The sequence below is a fragment of the Urocitellus parryii genome, chromosome 10, assembly GCF_045843805.1.
Source record: "Urocitellus parryii isolate mUroPar1 chromosome 10, mUroPar1.hap1, whole genome shotgun sequence".
NCBI classification, from domain to species: domain Eukaryota; kingdom Metazoa; phylum Chordata; class Mammalia; order Rodentia; family Sciuridae; genus Urocitellus; species Urocitellus parryii.
The window spans coordinates 25,330,265-25,356,493 of NC_135540.1; the positions used below are offsets into that span (position 1 = coordinate 25,330,265).

At 39.8% G+C, this 26,229-nt stretch overlaps 1 protein-coding gene across 1 annotated transcript in view; it reads right to left on the reverse strand.

Annotated features, from left to right (window-relative positions):
• Positions 1-26,229, reverse strand: part of Sh3d19 (SH3 domain containing 19) — a 173,967-nt gene that overhangs the window by 59,877 nt on the left and 87,861 nt on the right. The window lies entirely within an intron of this gene.

Genomic DNA, 26,229 nt, shown 5'->3' on the forward strand with positions numbered 1-26,229 from the left:
ACAAAAGATAAATTTTAAATTGCCTTTTATATTTAAGCTGTTGTGTAGAAAGTGAGGGGCCTCATGAAGTACATCTTCTGGGAAAACAGATTTTGCTTTAAAATTGCTTTCATAAGCACCTATGCACTACTGCACCAGCCAGTGACAATTTGGACATTGCATGGTGCTACAAAGAGCTTTCCTGCTCTCAGCTCTTCTGGGTCAGACACTGGATTTTTTTGTTTTTGTTTTTTATTTTTGTTACTGTTGTCTTTATTCAAACCAGATGGACCAACTGCTTTTAGAACCATTTAGGAAAAAATATACGACTCTGAAAGTTCAATGGTGTGCATGGTGTAAGGGGCTGGGGGTTTCTTGTTTATAAAATTCTTCACTCTTTTCAGAATGTTTTTTAAAAACTAATACTTATTTAAAAATTCATGCCCTTTTAAAATTTATGCTTGTGGTAATCTGTTTCTTACATAGATAAAACTTTAGGAAAACAACACAACATATTGGTTCATTTTAAAGGAGGAACACTTTGAAGAATGTACTAGCTATGATTTGAACGTCTCCCCCCAAAAGCATATTTTGGACTCTTAATCCCCAGAAATAGTACTGGGAGGAGGGGCCTAATGAGAGGAGGTTAGACCATGAGGGGACCGCCCTCCAGGGGGCATGGAGGCTGTTATCACAGGAGACAGTGCACCACACAGGAGGTGGGCTGGGTGGGTGCTCACACACTCTTTTTTTTCTCTTGGTTTCTGACAATAAACAAGCCCTCACCAGATGCCAGCCTTTGCTCAATTTTGGACTTCCCGGTCTCCTGAACAACAAGCCGTTAGCCTTCTCTTGATTATAAAATTACTTAGTCTTTGATATTCTGTTACAGCAGCACAAAACGGATTAAAAACTATTCTGCAAAAAAAGGAGAGAAAAAAAAAAGGCTCCAGGAGGCCTCTAATACCATGAAGCTAGACTATAATATAAAGATGCAACTGCTTTCAGCAATACTGATTTTTTTAAAAAGAGGCTTTCTTATAAAACCACTTTAAAAAAAAAGAACTAAAATAAGGTAATGTAGAAGAAGTAACAGGCCTATAAAGCAAGCAGGTTGAAAGAGGCTGGCAGCACAGACTTCCTGGTGCAACAGTGGAGAGAATCTATACATTGACCTTGAGTCCCCTGGCTCAGCTCTGGTGCACAGAAGCCAAACCTTGAAAAGCCAGCACTTCAAATGTACATGCCCAGGCAGGGTACAGGAGCTGCCACTGAGTACATCTTAATCTTTCGCACTAACACTGTCACGGGGGAATGTTAAACAAACAAACAAAAAGCCCTTGTTACTTCTGTCGCAGAGGATGGTTTATCAATTGGGGTGGAACCTTGCAGGTATTAGGAGATGAAGTGTTTTCCTCCAAAAATATCAGGTGAAGTCTTCACCTGCAGTGCCTCAGGATGTGAATTATTTGGAAAGAGGGTTGTTATGAATATAATTTGTTGAGATAAAGTCATATTGGGGCAGGATGGGCCACATCCAACCTGCCTGGTTCTTTAGAAGATAGCCTTGCAAAGGCAAGAATACACAGGACCCAGAGATGACCAAGGCAGAGACTGCAGCGATGTCACTGTGATCCAGCCCACGTCAAACACCACCATCAAACCACAGAGGCTAAGAAGAGGCAAGGAAGGACTTGCCTATGACTTCAGAGGGAGCATGGCCCTGCCAACGCCATTACTCCAGACCTCCAGCCTCCAAGACAGTGAGACAATACATTTCTGTTAAGTCATCCGTCTGGGGTACTTTGTTACTAAAGCCCTTAAAACCTAAAGGAACAGTCAAGCACCCCAAAATCAAAATCCAATACCCAAAACTTTTGAGCACTGACATGACCCTCTGAAAGACTTTGGAGTATTTTAGATTTTGGATTTTCAGAAGAAGGATGACCTGGAGGTAAAGTCTAGGCAGATATTCCAAAATCCCAAACACTTCTGGTCTCGTGTTTTAGAAAAGGGTCACTCCACCTATACAGGGGGCTTTCTGGAGTGCTGAGTAGATATAGTAGTGCTGAGTTGCATGCTGTGGATTTTTTCAGTATGTCATATTTCAATAAAAAGTGGCAGGGGGAGGACGGGTGGGAAAGCTTGGCCCAAACCAGGATTTTAGCTGAGATCAGCTGAAGTTCTTTAAATCTCAAGATTTACACCATCACGTTTGGGTTGAAGTGTAAACAAATCAATCAATATCTTGTCTAGAACAGAATTTTCCAAGCTCTAAAGCTCTCCTTTAGAAGTTAACAGGGTTTTGTGGTGGGAAAATAAAATGGTGACCTGTGGTCAATACTTCTCTGTGGGAGGCAGTTCTGGAAGACAAGGGAGCCGCCAGCACTGTGGTGCACACACTTTCCCAAAGGCAAGTGCAGTTACTGATGCAAAGACCCAGGCTCTGAAGACAGTCCTTTACCTCTGTCATGCTGAGGAGCAAAGGCCACAGGTGAATGCTCCACCCTAAGTCTGCAGAAATCCTTCAGCACATCAGGGTCAGCTGGGCGCCTTCAAGAAGGGGGCACTAGAATCTACTATCCCAGACTCATTCCCAGTGCCTCCCCTTGCTAGTTGGTGGCCCTGTGCAAATCACTCTGCTTCTCTAAGGTCTCCCACTTCCTTATGCATAAAAGCAAGGGAAATGTAGCACTCCCTCATGGGTCTATTGTAAAGAGTCAGGAGAATCTGTTAAAGCATTTTACAAAGGGCCTGGAACAAAGCGTATTCAATAAATCTGAGTTGCTATTATCATTACTCATGTTTGTTCAAAATCCTTAGGGGAATCTAAGACATTTGACAACACACACACACACACACAATCTTTGACAGGCTCCCACTTTGGGGTCTACTAACTTTCAGACAGCAGACCTAACAATTTGGTTTATGTTCTGAAAAGAAAAAATTTTGAGGGAGGCGATTTACTTTACTCCCCTGAAATGATTTAAAACCTTTACTCATTCTGAACTGAGCAGCAGCTTCTGTCCTGGTTCTTGCAGTGACTCCGGATCTTCTGCCTTCTGCTCTTTAAACTTAGCTGCCCTAACATCAGGCCCCCTTGTTCTTGGTGGGGCAGATAAAACCACTCCTGAAATGTGACCGTCAAAGATCCATCCAAGAGAAAAGTGAAGGCTCAGGGGAAAGGGCTTTCCGATCCTAGGGGACCAAAACTTGGGATCAAGGCAGAACTGCCTCAGGTCTGACCTTGATGCTCTATCTTCCCCAGGGCTCCCTGACTGTTCAGAGTCCCCTGTGTCCTCTCTATCCCACGCCTCAGGGAAGGCTCAGCGGTTCCCTCTCTACCCGTGCATTTACATATTACTTCAGTTGTTTCACCCCATAACAGATGCTAGATTAAAGCAATGGATTATATAATGGAAAGAAAAAGTCTTAGTAATTTATGTTTGCCACAGAGACAAATATGGAGGGGTTTGCCATTTTAATAGTGTCTAAATTAATATTACCATAATATATAGGACCAGATGGGATAAGCTGTGAAGAATGGAAAGATGTAAAGTGTAGTTAATTGAAATGAGAGAAAACAAAATACCTCATAGTTGTAAAATTCCGCTCCATGGTTTAAGAGAGAATAAAGATGTGTCAAGAAAATAATTTAGATCTAATTGGCGCGGAGTTGCCAGGGCTTGAATCCAGGGACTCACACAGTCTAAGCTCACGCTCTCCCACTGAGCTACATCCCCAGCCCCAAGGAATCTCTTGTGCTAAAGTTAAAAACTATAACAAAACTACATAGAATTTTTCATTAATTTTCTGAAAACCTCAGGGGAATACTACATTAGTTCTAAGTTCATTCACCTTTCCTTTAACATTGAAGGTCCAATTACGTTCATTAAGATCAATAATACAGGGACTGGGATTGTGGCTCAGTGGTAGAACGCTCGCCTGGCACGTGCAAGGCTCTGGGTTGGATCCTCAGCACCACATAAAATAAATAAATAAAATAAAGATAAAAAAAAAAAGATCAATAATACAGGGCTGGTCAGTAGCTCAGTGGAAGAGTGCTTGCCTAGTACATGTGAGGCACTGGGTTCGATCCTTGGCACCACATAAAAATAAACAAATAAAATAAAGGTATTGTGTCCACCTACAAAAAAAAATTTAAAAAGATCAATAATACAATATCAAGTTTCATCTGGTGCTATTAATCTATCTATTTTTGTAGTAATTGAAATTAAACCCAAGGGTGCATTACCACTGAGCTACATCTTCAGACCTTTTTGTTTTTCTTTATTTTGAGACAGGATCTTCCTAAATTGATGAGGCTGGCCTCCAAATTGGGATCCTCCTGTCTCAGCTTTCCAAGTATTATAGATGAGATCATAGATGTGCATCATCCAGCTCATCAGGAACTTTTCTAATTCATCTTTTTCAAGGACAAGAAAATTATAAAAGCAACTAATGTTTACATATTTTATTACAGGACAAATAAAGCTGATAAATATTGAAATAAGTTACAGTAACACAATATACACTTAAAAATCCACAAAATGAATTCTACCAATAGTTATATCTGAAAACAAGGAGGGTGGGGAGAGAAAAAAAACCAGTGGGAGGTGTGAAGTGCCCACTGGAGCCCATGACCACAGTGGGAGGGGTACAGAATCTGCAAACAGCTAGAGCCCTATTTTCCTCCTGTGTGACCTGGTCAGTCCAATCACTTGTTGGAATTGTCCCTTTATCTATGATATGAGAATATTATGCCTATATTCTGGCTGGTTGTTAAGACTCAATGAAAAAGCAAATATATTCATAGTGTTGAACGCACACTAGTCTCAAAAAATGTCAGTGACATTTCTTACCCTGATTTCCTATATACCAATTTCTATAGCTCATAACATATGAGGCTGAAATTTTTGGAACTATCCTGCCAATACCAGTTGAGTTGACCTAGAGTTATCACAACCCTACCTTACACATTTAAATATTCTGCATTTCAGCCCTAATTATTATTTACCACCTAGGAGTTTCACAATGCAAGCTTCTCCTATACCTAATCTCATGAAGCAAAGCAAAGACAAAGCTAAGAGATCAAAGCAAACCTACAAGTTTTTGATATGTCCCCCATGCCCCCCAAGCCCCCCCCATGCCCCACCCCCACCCCTGAAACTCCACCTCCCCTGAATCCCCCGCCCCACACACTGGAAACACAGATCTGTGTTCTTTCGGGTCACCCTTCCCAGGATGCTTCTCACAGAACAGGCACCATGATCGGTGGCTCCCTGAATCTGTAGCACTCTGAATTTCATATTTCTTTAAGTCTATTAAAAAACAGATTCTGTAAAAAGGTTCAAAGATTGTGGAAGAGGCTTTCAACTATGTTATTTATAACTACAGCTCATTTAAAATTGGAATACACTGCCCTGTCCTTTCCAACTCTTTAAGATTCTTTCCCAGATGTGTGTGTTCTGACTCCCTAATTAAACCACAAGCTTCTCAGGGAGAAATAATGCCTTCTCCTCATTTTTAAAGTGCAACTCTGTAACTTGAATCATGTGTTCTCTGAACTAGTGTGGACTCAACCCTATTCATGGAGAAAGAAACAAATTATTTAAATAGTTGCAGAGATTCCATCTATAATCCACTTAATAAGCAAGTCTTTGGGAATAATTTGGCTGCTGATTTTTGTCCCTTTGGTCTCAATTCCCAGTTACTCCTCGAATGCACATCTTGCCAAAAGTGTCTGGATCTGTGGTTTAAAATAGGTGTTTTTCATATAAAGTGTCACCTTGACGAGCACCTGGTGCTCACTGGAGAAGAGGATCCTCTACTCATGGACGGAAAACTGGCAAGACTGGCTTTATTAAGGGATGGTATTTAGACTCCATCATGGCACGCACTTGGATAACAGACACAGCATCTTTAAGTGTCAGTTAATAGTTTCAAGGATAATTCTGCCTACTTAGTTTTTTCATTTTATATGACTGTTTGGAGTACGTTCTTCCTAAGTTAAAACTTTGATAGTTCCCAAATAATAAGCAGCACAAACTGTTCACTCATGTGCTACTGATCTCAAACTATGTGTAACATACAATAAGTGACAGTGACGTTAATCTGATAGAGCATGTCCCAGTGGCTATGTTATATGATATAGAGCAGGTACAACTTGGTTTGAGAAAGGTATGTGACGTACATCAACTCAGCACCTAAGAAGTGGCACTTATACTGCAACATGTGTGCAAATCAAACCTCTTTACATGTGAACACGAGAAAGCCTGAGAACTATGGGTCTGATGTAAAATGGGTTCAATAAACATCTATTCAATAAACCAAGGAATTAAATAACCAGAAAGATTCTTTTCTGGGGTTGCACCTTTCCTCCACAATCAACCTAAAATGATTGATGCAGAGACTTTACATAGAACCCCCCCCCAAAAAAAGATACAGGTACAGTGGTGCCCACCTGTAATCACAACAGCTGGTCCAGGGGTGGGGTCTAAGGCACAAGGATCACATGTTCAAGAGCAGTCTCAGAAACTTAGCATGGCCCTCAGCAAATTAGTGACACTCCTTCTTAAAATGAAAACTAAAAAAGGTGGGGGATGTGGTTCATTCAGTGGTAAAATGTCTTTGGGTTCAATCCTCAATATCAATTAAAGAAAAAAGAGAGGGAGAAAAAGTAAACAGAGGGCCGGGGATAGCTCAGTAGTAGAGCTCAGCATATCTGAGGCCCTGGGTTTGATCCTCAACACCAACCACAGAACAGAACAGAACAAACAAACAAGAAATAGAAGAAACCTAAAAAGAAACAAGGTCTACCATCAAATCCTCTCCTTCCTAGCCATATAGTAATACAAGAGATTAAATTTTAAAGGGCTGAGGATATAACTCTGCAGTAGAGCGCTTAGTGACCATGCATGTGGTCCTTGAGTTCAAATCCCTAGTATTAGGAAAAAAAGAAAGAAAAGTGAAAAAAAAAAAGAAAATAGAAAAAAGATAATTAAATTTTAATATTAGGAGTTAGTTATTGGCAAAAGGCATTAAAAGGAGAGCATATTTGTTTGGGGTCAGGGTGCATCAGGGATTGAACCTAGGGGTGCTTAACCACTGAGTCACATCCCCAGCCCTTTTTATTTTTTATTTAGAGACAGGGTCTTGCTAAATTGCTGAGGCTGGCCTTGAACTCCTACTCCTGATCCTCCTGCCTTAGCCTCCCCGGCTGCTGGGATTACAGGTGGGCTGCACCACCATGCCTGGGTCAAGGAGAGCATAATTTTAAAAAGATGTATATTATAAGCTAGAAAACAAGAGGGATAAAATTAGAAAACATATGGCAGGGTAGTTTGGGGCAACTAAAAGGCAAATTTGTACTTCAATTTTCCACCAAGAAATTTCTACCCATGCTACTCCAGGCATTATGCCAGGTAGGAAAGACACAGGACCAACTAGGACATGGGCCCTGACCATAGGTGGCTCAGAGCCTAGCAAGAAGCCTACAGGCAAGAAAAGACCTTACAATATTTCCATTTTTCTTAAAATTAGAATTTTCATGTATATTTTTTAGCCTTGGATCAGAGGTATTTTTGCACATCATTTTCTCCTACTAACTCATGAACCCCTTCTCAGGCCACACATGTTGGAAGGATGCTGCATGCAAATCATAAGTTAAAAAATATTATAGCAAATTTTTAAAAATTAGGGCAAGTTTTAAAGTCTTCTTGACACGCTCGCATCTTGTGTCATCAAATACTTCAGGTCCTATGTAAAGAACAAACTTCTCAAAACAACTGACTCATGCAGTTACACCCTGCTTAACAATGACTTTAAGAGATGTCAAGAGAAGTTCTTTACCAAAGCCGGGGGAAAAAAGAACAGAAAACTCAGGAACACAGTTTCCCTAAGACTGGTCATCCTGATTTCAAAAACCATACGCAGTGTGGTGACACATCTCTGAACACGTTCGCTCTTGTGGACGTCAGGGAAAACCTGGTAAAACTCTGCAACAGACAGGGACTGAGACTGGCAAGGGACACCCTGGCAAGAAAAATGAGGCCACCGGAGGCTTGGTGGAATTTCAAAGAACAGTCACTTGGTCACACTAAAGGGGGGTAAATAAAAGGCAGATGTTTCCTGCATTACAGTCCAGATTTATAGTCTCAACACCTACGTATAAGAAACAGCAAGTTGAAGCCCTCTGTCCATGGATAAAAGATACTCAAATTTCTAGCCAGGTGCAGTGGCACACGCCTGTAATCCCAGCAGCTCAGGAGGCTGAGGCAGAAGGATCACAAGTTCAAGGCCAGCCTCAGCAACTTAGCAAGATCTTGTCACAAAAATAAAAAATAAAAAGGGCTGGGGATGTGGCTCAGTGGTTAAGTGTCCCTGGTTTCAATCCCTAGTACAACAACAACAACAACAAAAACCCTCAAGCTTCTCATAAATAATAGACTAGCTCACCGTCTACCTAGAAAGGTTCTGCTTTACAACAGACACAAACAAACCAAAGAATACAGTATGCTGGTTCTCATCAGAATGTAGAATCTGTTTCTCTCAGATATTTGTCTGTAATGCAAAAGGACAGAAGATGGCCAAGGGCAGGAGGTGGCTAATACTACTGCCTACCCTGGCCACCACACTCTCAGAGTGTACCTGGCGATGCTTTTTTATGCCAGACTCATGGAACACAGTGTTGATGCTGATATTTCTACCTCTAGCTTTTAAGTTATCTCTTTACTTCTTTGGTGCATGAGCAAACCTCTCATTTAAAAATAAGCCCAGATTAATTTCATATCTCTGGAGAAACACTGAAAATCAAAGGAAGGTATAAGTCAATCTGTATCAGTTAACAGATGATTATTTGAATTTTAGGACATAGAAAGTATATATAGGAGAGGTAGAAAGGATGGAGGAAAGAAACAAAGAGCAGACTTCATACATAATTACTGTTTAGAGGAAAAGCAGAAGGTTTGATTCTTTAATTCTTTAATTAGTGTAGACCAATATACTTGGTCTTCGTTTTGATATTATTGAGGTTTCTTTTTCCCCAGTACCAAGGATTTATCTCAGGGGCACTCAAGCACTAAGCTACTTCCTCAGCACTAAGCTACTCAAGCACTAAGCACTAAGCTACTTCTTCAAGCACTAAGCTACTTCCTTATTTATTTTGAGACAAGGTCTTGCTAAATTGCCCAGGCTGGCCTTGAACTTGAGATCCTCCTGCCTCAGCCTTCCAAACCACCGGAATTACAGGAGTGTGTTTCACACTTCATTCAGCTTGACATTGTTTCTAACTCAGTTTGAATCATTCACTATTGAAATCTAGTGAGAGAGCTGCACAGCACAGATGTCTGCTGTCTACTGACAATGTAGGAAAAAACCAGTAACAAAACTCCAACACTTTAGAAGCAGCGGATATTTGGAACTGGGCTAGCAACAAAATAGGTTGAGAGGTGAGTACATGCACATGAATAGCTGGGAAGATGCCTTAACTTCAACATGTGATATTTAAAAAATGAGACCAAATTCATCCAAATAAACCAGTGCAATTTTCTTCTATAAAAACAAAACCTGGGGCTGAGGTTGTGGCTCAGTGGCAAAGTGCTTACCTTGCACGTGTGAGGCACTGGGTTCGATCCTCAGCACCACATAAAAATAAATACATAAAGGTATTGTGTCCATCTACAACTAAAAAAAAGATTTTAAAAACCTTACTACTAATAAAAAGCATTAAAAAAGATTGAGTAGAAAGCAGCAGAGAAAGAAAAAGGTGAGAAATGCAATTTCATGTTTCTCTATGAGATTAAAATAAAACTGCCACGAGGGATGAGAGTCTGCCAATTTTTTTTTAGTGCAAAAACAAATACATATTTTAAGCATGTGAAACTGATCAAAATATTAATTCATACTTCCAAAAACTTAGGAAGAAATTAGGTCAGTTTGAAGCCCAGACTTTATACGAAACAGGCAGATACTTTAAAAAGGTAACTTAAATGTTTTCAATAAAAATGCACAAATTATCATAAGGCACAAGAAGATTTTTCGACATAATTTTTAAAAGTAACACTCATTCATCTATTTTGGAACAGAGTCTCGCTATGTTGCCACCCTGGTCTTGAACTAGGTTCCGGCACTCCTCCCATCTCAAGTCTCCTGAGTAGCTGGGACTATAGGTGAGTATCACCAGCTTAAAAAATATCTTTTAAATGTGAAATGTCCTTGCCAGATAGTTCTTAGCTTTGTATCACTTGATCAAAGGTTTAAATCAGCTAAGCCCTTCCTTTTACCTTTCAGAGATTCCTATGGCATTACTTTCTATCTTTTCAACAAATATTCAATAATGTCTAAACCAGAGTAAAATAGGCCCCATCAATGGTTGAGGAAAATCATGATGAAACAGGGGCTGGGGTTGTGGCTCAGCGTAGAGTACTTGCCTAGCATGTGTGAGGCACTGGGATCAATCCTCAGAGCCGCATTAAAAAAATAAAATAAAAAAGATATTGCGTCCATCTGCAAATAAAATAATAATGATGAAACAACAAATAAATACAAAATCCAGCATCTTAGCAATGTAGTTTCACATATTAAAAAGGCTTTTATTTTACTAGTAAAAACATTTTTAAAAAAACTCATGGAACCAAGGCCTTCAAAAATCATCAGTTCTTAAAAGAGTCTCTGTCCCAAGAACTATGCAAATACAACATGGAAAAAGCAGAGTTCCTTCTAGCAACACAAGGATTTGTTCTCCTCTGGGAATTGTGACAGAAACTCCAACAGTGGGTAGGAACAAAACCTTTACATAAATATTCAAAAATTTCTCCATTACACAAGCAGAGGTAGCCCCTAATTTTTACAAAACCACTGGAAAACTTTCCCACTGGATACCAGCAGTATACTTAGTAGCTAAAGAACATTAAAATTATTTAATATCATGACTACCAACAGCCATATGAAAATTCCCTCAAAGCAGAGTCAGTTTCTAGATTTGAGAGTTGACAGATACACGGGTTTCAGGATGCCATATTATGTACTTGAGGACAGCTTCATTTAAGGGCAATGATGACTGCTCATTAAGATACTACATACAACAGTCCCCAAACAAGCCGCTCTATCTTGTCAGGATATTTGAAAAAGATTCACAGAAAGCAAATCTGCCTTCTATAACAGCATCAAAATGAAAGGAGGAAAACAAGAAGTTGCAGAAGAGAATATGAGAGAACGGTAGGTGTGGGGTGCAGCTGAAGAGGGGCACAATACTGTAAATGAGCAGAGCATGGTTTCAGAACATTCTAGAGGAAATCCATACTGTGGCTGGTACAGAGGAGGCTCCAGGGCTTGTGTTGCCTGTGTCCCTGTTCATCCTCTCTGCTTTCTTCTCATCCTGGAAGCATTTGATACCACCGTTCTGATCTTACCCCACAGCAAAATGGCCCAAAGTACTGTCTATGCCAAAGCAGTGGGGCTCGCTCAACCAATGAGTCTACTTCTATAAGGAGGATGAATTACTGAATATTCATTATGATCCTGATCTTATTTTAAACTCCTTTTTCCCCATCCTCTTTTAGTACTGGGGTTTGAAACCAGGGACACTCTACCTCTGAGCTACATCCATAGCCTTTTTAAAATTTATTTTGAAGCAGGATCTCACTAAATTGCCTGGGCTGGTCTTAAATTTGCAATTCTTCTGCTGCGTCGCTGGGATCACAGGCGTGCGCCATTGCACACAGCTTTATTTTAAAAATCTTGCTTTAAAAACCTCCACATTTGTTTTGCTATGGTCTGAACGTTTGTGTATCACCACAATTCCTTGTGTTGAAATCCTCATACCCAAGATAATGGCATTAGGAGGTGTGGTCTCTACATGATCAGGTCATGAGGACAGAGCCATCACGAATGAGATGAAGGTCCTTATACAAGAGTCCCCAGTGTGACCCCTTGCCACTGCTGCCCTGGAAGGACCCAGGAAGAAGGCCCCGCCCATGAAGCATCACCAGATAGGAGCGGGTGCTCTGATCTTCAACTTCACACCCTCCATAACTATGAGGAAAAAAATTTCTACTGTTCATAAGTCACTTAGCTTATGGTATTTTTGTGAAAAGCAGCCTGAATGAACACATACCCCAAAGGAGCACTATGAAAAGGACAAAAGTTAATGAAACTTCCTTCCTACATTTGAGAACCATTATCTGAATCAGCAAGATGGCTCCTGCCATGACAAATGAATGGAAACGGACATCAATATAAAAAAAAGCCATCAAACAAAACTGTCAAATAACTTCATATTGGAATTATGTTCAAAGAGCTGATTGATAAACATTTAAAAGCATACCACCACATATGTCCAAAATGTTAATAACAGTTTTCTTTAAGAGGTACAGAATTATGAATGATCTGTCATCTACCTATGTCTGTATTTTTCAAGTTTTATATAATGAAAATTACTTTTATAAGTTATTTTTAAAAATACAAACATGGCAGAAAACAAAATAAATCAAGCGGTTCATGTCAACTTAATGACCTCTGAATAATTAAGATCACATCCAAACCAGCAGTCAATTAATCACTTGGTGGAAAACAGGCAAAGGTCAATGTATTTGCCATTACAGGGGTAGAAATCTCCTGATCCTAACATGAATAACAAAAAGGGTTTACAGCATGTATGCAACTTCAAAACAGCTTACCAAAAAACAAACCAAACCGAAACACCAATAGTAAAAACCTTCTGTATTTCCCAAACCCCTATTACTCTAGCATAAAATAAAAATACAAAGGGTACATAATCAGTCAACATAAACAGAATTTGAAAAGTATAATGTAATTATTATTTCCTAAGTGCCTTATATATTCCAGGGGTTTTCCTAGGTCCCAGTGACAAAAGGATGAGTTCCTGCATCCAGAAAGCTTACCGTTGATTATAGAGGAGAGAGGGGTAAATGGGCATTTTTTTTTTCCTTAAACAGGCCTTTTTAATACATTTTGATGGAGACATGGAACCACCCAAAGATATCTGGAATCATTACAAAATACTTATCACAAATACAGGACTAATCACAAATGTCAATTCAAATTAAATATAACTGAAGCAGAGGGTAAAGCATAATCAGACTTCAAAAAATAATAAAGTGAATAGGAACATTGCTTCTTTGCAGCAACCAAAACTAGAGTCACTCCCCAAGCTCCCAGTTAGTCCAGGGCTGGTAATTTTAGAACTGGCTTGGCAGGACGGTCCAGTACTAATTGGAACTTTAGTTGCATGCAAGACCATCCTGCTCACACCTGGGACCAATGGCTACTTCGCCATAAGATGCATTATTCTATAATGCCCACTACTCATGGATCCATCTATTTGGGTAGCAATTATTATTCATGTTTTATTGCTGGAGTGACAAAGCAATGACGGCCTTTCTAAACACCCAGAGCTGGTGTGAGAATACTCCATCTTTTGCTTCCAGATAAATACTCCTTTTGTTAAAAGCAGGTTCACAATTTTCCCAGGAGATGTCGTCTCAGTCTGAGTTGAATCATGTCACAGTACATTTGGGATTTTGTCCAAAATCTCAAGAAGGGGAGGAAGAGAAGGAGACAGAAGCAAAAGAAGCAGAGAGAAATGGCACGCTGGTGGTGGGGTTGGAATGGGAGACTCGTTTTAAAGCTTTCCTCTTTTTTTGGAGGGGGGGTTACCAGGGATTGAACCCAGGGACACTTAACCACTGAGCCACATTCCAGCCTTTTTTATTTTTTTATTTTGAGACAGGGTCTTGCTAAGTTGCTTAGGGGCCTTGCTAAATTGCTGAGGCTGGCGTTGGACTTGGGATCTTCCTGCCTCAGCCTGCCGAGCTGCTGGGTTTACAGGCGGATGCCACCATGTCTGGCTTAAGCTTTACTCTTAATCCCATAGGACACCAGCCTGACCCCAAAGGCCTGAAGAAGAGTGGGCATAATTGCCATGATGGGACAATCACCAGCAGCTACCTTATAAGGTACTAGAAAAGATCCCCCAAATGAATTAGCGTAGCAGTGACCTGTAAGTGCCGAGTGACAATACCATCCCTCAGAGCATCAAAAGCGTTGTCAAGACCCAAACACCTTGTCAAGATGAAGTCATGTCCAAACTGAGGAGTGGATCCAGCAGGCTTGTCCTCAGGACTCACCGCTTTGACGAGCTCTATGTAAAGAAAGGCTATAACTGGGATGTATTTTACAAAGAACTATCAATAAAAGGAAAAAAAAAATCACGAGGCATGAAAACTGTTAATCCTTAGTAGGGATTAAGGCAAACCAGCTAGAGCAAAAATTTATGTACATTTATTTCCTTAGGGTCCCAAGTCTCTACATTTAGTATAAATTACCTCAATGCTCAGCAAAATGGTTATTACACACAAAAGAAAAAAAATTATATCTACAGGAATACCACTTTCAAACATTCAATGTACAGAAACTCCAATATATCTGTAAGATATCAAATCTGCCTTCATCCATGTTTCATGGATTTTGTTTTGTTTTGTTTGCAGTACTGGGGATCAAACCAACACCATGCTCAAGCTAGACAAGAGCTCTACCACTAATCCCCAGCTCACCATTTTTTTTTTTTTTTTGTAGTTGTAGATGAGCAGCATGCTTTTTTTTGTTTAATTTTTAATGTGGTGCTACGGATAGAACCCAGTGTCTCACACATGCTAGGCAAGCACTCTGCCACTGAGCTACAGCCCCAGCCCTCAACATGTTATTTTTTAAACTTCGACTCTTCCAACATCAGGCCCACATAAAGGGAAGTTGTGATTCTGCCTCAGGTTTAAGTGGAAAAACTCTATGGGAGCCTGAAAGGCTATATTTTCAAAAATGAAAAATAGTAGAAAGTATGGGGGTTGGGGGTATAGTTTAATGGCAGAGTAAGTGCTGAGTGTCAGGAGGTCCTGGGTTCAATCTTCAGCAACAATAAAAAGAATAACACTTTAGATCAATTCTGAGATAAAGTCTCTCCTTTGTGAAAATAGAAGGAAACAAAAGGTCCAGGAGAAATGGGAAGAGATGACCCACCTGTGTACACAAAACATCTGTTTGCATTAAGGGTGTAAGTGAATTCTTGGGGACGGGGGCATGCAGGGGTCAGGACCCTTGATTGTCATTAGACAAGGAAGAGTCAACTGTGTGAAGTTTGGAAGTCTAAGGCCCAATTTTGGCCCAGCTACTACTTGCCCTATGAGCAAAATCATGTCACTTAATGTCAGTTTCCTTATCTATAATAGGACATGATTGGATTTGATGATCTCTGTTCTACCTACTAGGTCAAAAAAATTTAAGTATGTAATTTAAAACTCCAAGATTCCAACTTAAATTCAGTTCATAAGAATCAATTACTTAATCCAACTAGAGTAAAGAAAGTTGGACTTGATGTATAATCCATTAAAATAATAATAAAGCAATAGCTAATCTAATTTGACTTCAGGCCTTTGAACTCAATCCAAACAGCCATTCTTAGATGAAGTCACTGTTAGTATCCCAATCTTACAGATAAGATCATCCCCACCCCAACCCCACATTATAGCTTGAATCCAGGCTGCTGCAGCTCTGAGCTACTTCCCCAACCCTTTAAAAAACTTTTATTTTGAGACAGGGTCTCATTAAGTTGCTAAGTCTGACTGGGAACATGTGATTCTCCTGCCTTAGCCTCCCAAGTAGCTGGGATTACAGGCGTGCACACCAAGCCTTACTTGGGGTAAAAGCATTTTTAAAAATTATTTTTAAAAAATTTTTAAATTATCTTTTTTTAAAAGACATTTAAAAAATATTTTTTAGTTGTACTTGGACATAATACCTTTATTTTATTTATTTTTATGTGGTGCTGAGAATTGAACCCAGGGTTTGTATGTACTAGGCGAGCGGTCTATTGCTGAGCCACAACCCCAGCCCAGTAAAAGCATTCTTGTTGACACACTCCATCTTAGTAGCCCACCACATTTGGGTGGTTACCCTGACCGGCTCAGAGTTAATTACTCCTCATAAAATTAAAAGTGTGAATGATTTTTTAAAGTGTGAAATGATGTAGACTCTGCTATGGAAGCTGAAAGTCTCTGGATCATGTGAAGATCTGGGAATTAATAGGGTGAGATTAAGGAATCATTGGATATCGAAAGTCTCACATCTGGTGAATGATGAAACCAGGGTTTGAACCTGGACACAAACCTACAGAGCCTGAGTTCTTCACTACTGTGCTTCACTGCCTCTCAATAATTCACCGACGGCTGCATGCACACACACAAACACAATATATGTATGGATTAATTTCCACTTGAAAACTCATCTTCTTTCACTGAATATCCCAGGGCTGGAAGAATTAAATCAGAGGCAATGTGGAGGAATGGGGAAGGTGACCTTAAAGGGTATTAGAAAATGATTTAAGACTTCCATAACTTTTGAGATTTATTCATAAAATATAACATGCCTAGGAGTATATGCAATTAAATATTTGTACATTCATGGGCCTTACTGTATTTTCTTTTGTTTTAGAAAACTCCACATTTAAAAGGTTCTTGTTTTTGTTTGGGGGTGCCCTTTGTTGGCGAAAGAAGACAAAACAACAAAGGCTTCTATTACTCTCCAAGGCATGGACCTGGTGCCACGGGCATTAGAATTCATCTTCCTCTTCATATGCTACACTGTATGGCATGGATTTTGTTTATCCATAAATACTTCAAAGTACTACTCTGCTCTGTTTTCCTAGTATATTCAAGCCACCCTAATCTACATGAAAATAAATTTCAGAATCAAAGCTATAGTTAGGAATCATTCTAAAGCCAATGAAAGTATGTTAGGAATGTAACTTTCAATTCTGAATTACAATAGTCCTACCATTATTTCTTCCAGTGGAATTATACTATCTTGTGAAGCTAAAGACACTCTAAAGAAATAAGGGGAGGGGGCTGTTACTATGAGCATCCCAGGTGCATCTCTGGAATCCACACCAACAGGAAGTACAGCTGAACATGGCGCAGCCCTGGTGGGAACAGGGCAGTTCTCGTGCCAGCTCTCCTCCCTCACTTTCTCTCTGGGACCCCATCATCTGGCTTTTCATCTCCTGCTACACTTCCACTCTCTTTGCTTGTTCATCAGCACACAAGTCCCATCAAGTCCAAATCTAAATAATTTCCAAGCTCCAGAAACCATGGCTCTCAGCTTTGTTTGCGTCTTTTAGTGGAAACTTTCAAGAGGAAGTAGGTGATTAGAGCAGTTTATGGTTCAGAGGTCCACCAAGGGAGGCCAAATGGGGAGGACCACAGGACACCTAGCCACTGATGCCCACTGGGAATAGCAACATGGAAGGCAGTTCTCAGAAAAGCAAGCACCAGGGGCATGTACCGACCAGCATGGGGTAAGACTTTGTAGTACCACATCATCATCCATCACTCAAAGCTGTGGAAACAACCATACACCGAAAGGCAGGTACAGAATCTGCAAGAGGATCAGTTCTAGGCTTGCTTCCAGAGTGATTCTTGAAAGTCGATCCCAAGACTACCAGGAAGCATCCCAAGGATGCCTACCAGGCTTTTTCCATTAAATATTTTACTTCTGAGAAGCCCAAAGACACCCTGTACTCAGAATGAGAGGAGATTAGGGTTTATCCTCAAAAGAATGCAATTAGGGGTGGAGATATGGCTCAGTTGTTAGAGTGCTTGCCTTGCATGCACAAGGCCCTGGGTTCGATTCCCAGCACCACAAAAAAAAAAAAAAAAAAAAAAAAAAGAATGCAATTAATTTCCCCAAAGGAAGTTTATCTGCTATGTAGAAAAATCAGTGCTTGCAATAACAGAAGACCAAATCTGTATTTTTTTTCAAGTAGCCAAAGATAATATCTTATCACTATGTCAGAAGCCTTTGAGACCACTCAACAGTTTCTGACTATCCTAGACTTAACAGGTCTTCTCCAAGCAAACACAGTACTATCCAAGTGCAGAGGGGTGACACCAATACGTGAGAACAGATACTCGGTCAGCATGTTCATGCAGTGGCTGATTCCGGCATAGAATCCCATCCAGACCAGACACCTTAGCTCAAGTAGAGATAACCATTTAGGACCACAAATAACAACTGTACAGTTACTTATGACAAAACTAAAATATATCAAACATCTGTCACAAAGAACTTCTGGGTTATGGAGACTTAAAGATCCCTGACCTTGAAAAGCAGAGAGGACACTGAAATTCACTTCAAAGTGAGTTTAGTAGACTTACCTGAGGTCCAAAGAAATGAAGCTGATCAATTTTCTGGCTAGGCTTTAGTCCCCATTAGGTAATGGCTAATTAACATACCACTACAGAGGTAGTTAAGAGGCCATCATCGGTTGATTTAAGTTCCAGAGATTATCCCAGAAAAATCTGGATGGGCATGATTTAATCAGTTGAAAAGGCTTAAGAGCAGAGGTGACACTTTCCCGATGCAAAGAAATTCCACCTGTGGACAGCAGCTTCAGTGTGTGCATGAGAGCAACATCCTCCCTTCCTGGTGGCCTGCCCTATGGATCTCCAACCTGCCTGGTCAGCCCCTATAATCATTATTCCCTGCCGTAACTCACACACCTACTACTGGTTCTGTTTCTTTGACTGACAGGGCAACTAAATAATTATCGTAATAACCCTAGGAGACAGGTACTATAATTAGCCCCATTTCTAGATGAGGAAACTGAGGTAAACAAAGATGAAGAAATGTGCTCAAGGGAATACAATTCCTAACTGGTGAAGCTGATATTCATATTTAAACAGCTCAGTACCTGAACCTGGACACATCACACTCTAGTCCACAGCCTCTTGAAGTGATTCTACCAATAAGGGCAGAGCCTAAACAGCAATAAATGTTATTTTTTAAAAAATCCATTTCAAAATGCCCTAAAAAGGTCTCCAAACTTGGGCATGACCTGAGAGGTTTTTTTTTTTTTTACATTTATTTTGGGTCAACCTAAAAGTTCTCCAATTAAAGCACAGACAGTTTTGATATTAAATACAGGCTAAAGGGTTATGCAGTGGTGTCTGTGCCTCTGATCCAGGTGACCTAATTACTGAATGCCCTCAGAATGGCTCCCGAGGTTGTGGATTAGTACAAGACCCAGATGGAAGGTATTGTTTGTGGGCCTGAAATAAAAATTACAAAAATGGGTCACAGTTAACACATTCCAACATAAAGATGAATAAACTGAAAGACATGTCAATTTTTTGGTTTTGGTGATATGCTTTTTTTGGTTTTGGTGCTGGGGCTGAACCTAGGTCTTGCATGTGATAGGCAAGCACTCTGACACGCCTCTCTCTCTCTCTCTCTCTCTTTTTTTTTTTGGTACTGGGGATTGAACTCAGGGACACTCACCCTCTGAGCCATATCCCCATCCCTATTTTGTATTTTATTTAGAGACAGGGTCTCAATGAGTTGCTAAGTGCCTTGCCGTTGCTGAGGCTGGCTTTTAACTTTGATCCTCCTGCTTCAGCCTCCCAAGCCACTGGGATTACAATGGCACCACTGTTCTTATTGGTTATTTTCTTTTGGTACATCTGTAAGTAATACAGGGAAAAAGAAAGATCTTCAAAGAATGCTATATGGCAAGAATGAAACCTTTTACTAAGGCAGTTTGGTAGTACTGCCTTGACCTATGATAGAATTACATCCCAATAAGCTCATGGCAAGTCAAAATGCACATGAAAACATCTAACCTACCAAAGATCCCTGACCTAGCCAACCCTCAACACGCTCAGCTCAGAACATGTACCTTAGCCCACAGCGGGGCAAAATCATCTAACACAAAGCCTGCTTTATAATACGCTGTTGAATAGCTCATGTAATATACTGAATACTACACAGAGAGTGAAAGACAGAATGGTTGTATGACTATGCTTTTACACCTCTGTAAAGTCAAGAATTGTAAGTTGAATCTTTGTAAGTTGGGGATCATCTGCATACGAGCATCTTAAAATACAAAATATGGCTGGGGACGTGGCTCAGTGGTCGAGTACCCCTGAGTTCAATCGCCAGTACCAAAAAAAAAAAAAAAAAAATTGAAGAGTAGAGTTCACTTTCTCAGGACGTTTTTGACCTGGAGTTTCTCTGCAGAATCTATTAGAGAAACTGCTGACAGTAGGTGGTGATACACTTTACATCCTGCCTGTCACTCCCCGTCCAGGCGGCTGCCAAGGACCGCAGTACCTTGGGAAAACAGGTTTGCAATGGAGGGGATGTTTGTCCCTTGGACACACTGTTACCCCGAAGCCTTCAAGACAGTCCACACTTTGCTTCTATTTTATTTTCTTGATTATCAAAGGGTACCAACTCTCAATCTCCAACCCCAGACGACTCACATAACAGACTCCCTCTTTAGAGGCTGCTCTAGCTTTTGCTGTACAGGGGATGCCTTTGACATTTCTGGAGAGCTGGCCCATCACTGAACTGAGATCAGAAATTACAAAAATTTGTCAGTAGGGCAGACACAAATGCTCTGATCTGTTATGTAGAGGAGTTGCTAATCAACAAGGAAGCTCCCAGTCCTGAAATGGGATTCTCAGGGCAGGCCTGATTTCCAGTTTTGAGAAGGTTTTCGTCTACAAGAACAACCAATTTCCTATCAACAGCAGTTTATAGTTAATGGGATAATAGGGAAGTGGACTCCTGAATGGGTTTTTACACAATTCTGTCCAGACTAAGACTCTTCCAGAAATTAGTATGCTTTTGTCGTCTATAGTTCTAACCGAAATATTTGAAGAATGTGGTATATGCTATGCCAGTTAGAAGAAACACTTAAATAAAAACTTGAAGTGCAGTTATACAAGAATATTTATTAATTGGAGTAAAACCATTACCTAAGGAGAGACTGAGAATCATAAAGATATACACAAAGTTCTCTTTTTAATATAAATTTTATAGAACTGTAATAACAGTTTCTAATTATACTGCAGAAAGGTAAAGATCAAATATAAACTATAACCCCAGGAAAAGAGAGGAAAGAATTAAGAGGAAAAAAATCTAAGAGCCAAAGTTTGACGTGCTCCCTGGACTGCTGAGAAATGGGTGGCCACTCCCATCTCAAGATGCCACGTCTATCTCAAGACGGCCACACCGATCTTGAGCAAAAGTAATAAATACAAGGCCAGTTGCTGATCCAGAGCCAATTGCCCGCTGATAGTTTAATTTCCAGCAACCTTAGAGAAACCCCCACACTAAGACCAAGGGCAGTGTTAGGCCAGCTGATAAAACTTTTCAATTATCCATACAAAAGCTTCATTTTCACTCCCATCATACCAGGGGGAAAAGCTAAAGTCACATTCTCAAAATCACGATGGAAACATGATTATATGTAATATATATATTCTCTGTAGGATTACATAAAATGCTAATAATCCTTTCACATCTCCCAATGCAAAACAATTTTTCCCCTCACAAAACCTGTATACATTTTAATTTTTCACCTTGTTTATAGCATTACAGCTGCTACGGCAAAAGTAATGTTTCTCTTATAGCTTACAAAACACAATGTCAGAAAGTAATTACACTCAAGCTATGGTTTATGGAGGTACAGGAATCAAAACATATGGGCAGGGAAATGCTGCAGAATTGTAGTAGTTAAACAAAGCCCAACTGAGCACGACATTTTAATAGACATATTTACAAAGGAGGAGAGGCAAAACAAGTTAAATCTTTTGCTTTTAGCTATTCTATTTAAAGCCATAATGTGATGATGGAAAAGTGCCAAATTAAAATGCTCCGCATCTTTATAATATCAACAGCAGGTTACTAATGCAGAGAACCAAGATCCTTTTACATTCTTAATGAAAAGGTGAGTGCTACGAGTTGAACATCACCAACTCTTCATTCTGAGTGCACTCAACTATGTGCTACAGACATGCTTCATGTTGAGTTTGATCCCTGAGTGGGATGATCATTCTGGCTACATTGTGGGGAGGGGGTTTGTCACGGGCCCTACTAAACCTGAAACAGTACCATGCTATCATGAAGCTGAAATCTGGGAAGAAAACAGATATAAAATTTTAAAACTTAAAAGTAATGATGAATAAGAGAAACTTCCCAAAAAATCTCCCTTGGAAGAAACACTGAAGGTTTTCATACACACTTATACACAAAAATATGAACATAAAGATGTTTATTGCAGCAACATTTCTAACTGTAATGAATTGGAAACAACCTAAGTGCCATCAATTAGGGACTGGATAAATGAATTACAATATAGCTACGCTGAAAAAATTCATGTAGTCGTCAGAAAAATAATGAAGTGGAAATTGACATGGTAAACCCCAAATACATAAAGTGAAAAAGATAAGTTGGTGGAAATGTGTTATTATGCAAACACAGTCCACATACGTACATCCCTGTTCATTCTAAATATATAGTACGCATATGCATAAGAGAACTCACTAGAACAGACAGAACCACCAGACTCTCTAACAGTTACCTATGGGATAAAGATGGATAGCACACATTTTTGTACTGTTGAAAATGTTGTCATGTGTTACTTGTATAACTCTGAAGTGGGAAAGAGAGATCAAAATGCACAGAGCAAGAGGGTTCTTGCAGTAACAAAGGATAAAACAGGAAAAAAAAATGTTTGAGTAGTGGCGAAGTGGGAACAGTGATGTTATAGTTTGGGTCTGAATGTCTCCTAAAGTCTCTGTGGCACTATTGGGGGGGGGGGACTTTTGAATGTGAGGCTTAGTTGGAAGAGGTGGGTCATTGGAGACATGAATTAGAAGGGTATATTTTGTCCCTAACCTCTCTCTCTGCTTCCTGGCTGCCATGAAGTGAGCAGCTCTGCTCTTGCCTAAATGCAATGGAGTCAGCCAACGATGGACTGAACCCTCTGAAACCATGAACCAAAATAAACCTTCCCTCCTTTAAGTTGTTTTATGTCAGGTATTTTGCCACAGTAATGGAAAACTGACTAACACAAGTGTTTAATTGTGTGTTTCTGAACATTCTTGGCTATTTCTTCCTTTTTATTTCCCTTTTTCAGAAATAGACTTTACTCAGTTTCATTGTCATGTTCTGTAAAACATCTTTATTGGTGCCAAAGGATTCACAAAGGTCTTCCTGAGGTCCTCTTAAGAAAAAAAAAAAAAAAAGAACATTTTCAGAATTAAGAAAAAATAGATAATATTGCAAAGCCCACTGCTTAGTGTTTTAGTTAGATTTTTGCTGCTGTGAGTAAAGGATCTGACCAGCACAACTGTAGAGGAGGAAAAGTTTATGTAAGGGCTCAGGGTTTCGGAGGTCTTAGTACAGAGAAGGCTGGCTCCATTCCTCAGGGCTGAAGGTGGGGCTGAACATCATGGCAGAAGAGTGTGGCAGAGGGAAGCAGCTCACATTATGGTGGTCAAGAAGCAGAGAGAGAGAGACTCCAACTCCAGATATAAAATATATACCCTATATCAACTCCCCCAATTAACCAATTCCTCCAGCCACACCCCACCTGCCTCTAGTTACCATCCAATTAATCACATCAGGGATTAATTCACTGATTGATTTAAGACTCTCACTACCCAATCATTTGTCCTCTGAACTTTCTTACATTGTCTCACATGTGAGCTCTTGGGGGACATTTCATATCCAAAACCATAACTCTTAGCTTAAGAAATAAAGCAGTACAGATATACCTGAAGCTCCCTGTGTACTCTTTCCTGATCCATTTCTTTGATGATCAATATTCTAAGTTTGCATTTGTCATTTCCATGCATCTTTTTATACTTTTATTACATACAGGTAATCTCATAAAAAATACACAGTCAGCAACATATTGTGTTTTGCCATATGGTCCCTGTTTGTAGCAACTCTGCGACTATGTTGTGAAAGCAGCCACAGATAATATGCAAACAACCGGGCGTGGCTGAGTTCCTACAAAATTCTGCTTAGAAATGTGGCAGGCCAGATAGGGCCCATTTGCTGACCTCTGCTTCAGACAAATGGCATTACACTGTTCTTATCCTTCTACAGCTTGCATTTTATCATCCAAAATTATATTCCTGAGATTCATCTGTTATCATACATAGTGGTAGATTCCTTAATCCAAACTGTGCTATTCTAAACTGACCCAAGATTCTCCTCTTGGCCAAACCTGAGTCAGGTTCATTCCTGAACCTTTTCCTAGGCCCATCTGTGCACCTCCTAGTAAAATCCAGTTTTAGAAAACAACACGAAGTCATTTTAGCAAGCACCCTCCATATCGGAGCATGTTCTTCAGAACTGCCACCTCTGTCCTACCTGCTATGTCTGGTCACCCTGGCCCGTCTTCAGCAAGAAGCCTGTTAGATTGGTTTGGACAGAATTCCCTTCACCCTGGAAGTTTCCTCTTGGTAGTTTTCCACCCCCTGCTCTTTGTAAATTCCCACTGGTCCATGCTGTATTCAGAGCTGAGCCCACTCTCCCTCCGCCAGGGCACAATTCCATTGCAGTGGTCCCTGTACACACTCTACTATCCTGAAAAGTCTTCCTTAGTGTTGTAACAAATTTCACTCAACTAAATACCTGGTATCATCAATCATTGAGATTTCCATGCCATCCCAATGGAAGTCAGATGGAGTCTCATTATCATGCTGGCACATATCTGTTCTTTGCTGGGACGTGAATCCAGGGCATCCCCACGCTACTCACATACCCTACCCCTAGGCTACATCCCCACCCCAGTACATGCCTTACTACTAATGGCTACTTTTGTGTACACCCCGCCCACGTTTTACTGAGCTGTTTAACTTTTTTTTTCTTCCTGAAATGTATTTTTTTTTTTTTCATTTTAAACACTAACCTTTGTTGCTTATATGCATGACATGGTTACCATTTCCTTTTTACATGTTTTGGATATATTCATGTATCTAAATTCTCTATCAAAATGCATTAATCTTTTACTTTATGGTTTGTACTTGTTGAGCTTTAAGAGCTCATTCCCTACTCTAAAGTCCTAAAGATATTCAATACATTCCTTCTAAATGTTTTCATTTAACCTCTTTCTTTTCGTGTTTTTTTACTCTTACATCATAACAAAACAAACTCCATGTAGATTTTATTTTTTCTTCTGTTACTACTGGGGACTAAACCCAGGGGGCACTCTACCACTAAGCTTCATCCCCAATTCTTTTCATATTTTGAGACAAGGTCTCACTAAATTGCAGAGGCTGACCCTGAACTTGCGATCCTCCTGCCTTAGCCTCCCAAGTAGCTGGGATTAACAGATGTGCGCCATTACTCCTGGCTCCTTGTGGATTTTTGAAAACATGGACAATCAATTGTTCCAGCACCATTTATTGCTATAATAGCCATTTCCCTCACTGATCTATAAGGCCACCTCTATTATACCAGATAATACAGAATTAGATATATTCTACCGTTTGTGGGCTCATTTTTTCTATTCTGGTGACCTATTTTTCTGTTTGCTACAAAACATTGTCTTAATTACTTATTAGAGTCTACCTTCCAGCCCTTCTTAGTCTTCAAAATGGCCTTGGCTATGTTTGCTCTAATTTTAGAATCACTTTCTTGAGTCTCTCTTTCTTTTCTTTTTCCTTTTTACATTTTTGTGATTTGTAATGAAATTCTATTAAATTTTATGAATGGGTATCAAGGATGATGACAGGTGGTTTTAAAAAGGCTTTAGGGACACCAAGATTCAAATGATCATTTTTTGAGAAACAGATTTAAGGTTCTTTGCTTCACTACCTTCCCTTTTTGCCGCTGTAAATTATTTTCCTGTAGCCGATAAAACATTTGAGATGAAGTAGCTCATTATTCAGACCCTATAACTTATTGAGATCTATTATTTATTGCTCACGGGGTGATAAAAAGAGTTCCTAATTTTCTATTCATGGCACTGATCACCACAGGACTTAACATTTGTTATTATCTTTAGCTCTCATTCCTCTCTAATTAGGTTCCCAAACTGCTGCTCCGTGGCACTTTCTTCTAGATGTTATTAATAGCTACATCTGAGAAGGGAAGTTACAAACTCAAATAAATTTTTAAATTGATGTACAGTATCGCTCTCACTTGGAGCTTTATAAAATACTTTATAGAGTATCAAAGGTTCTGAGTGGTATCACAGTAAAGAAATGTGTCTTATTTTCTTTAACTCATTACTTCAGACTTGTGGTATGTTTTATTTAAACTGTAAGGTTAGACAAGAAGAATTCAGATACTCTGACTTCCACATTGATCAATCAACAACAAGGATTAAAAAAAATCAATATCAAAACGAAGCCATCAAAAGATACCCATCAAGACTCT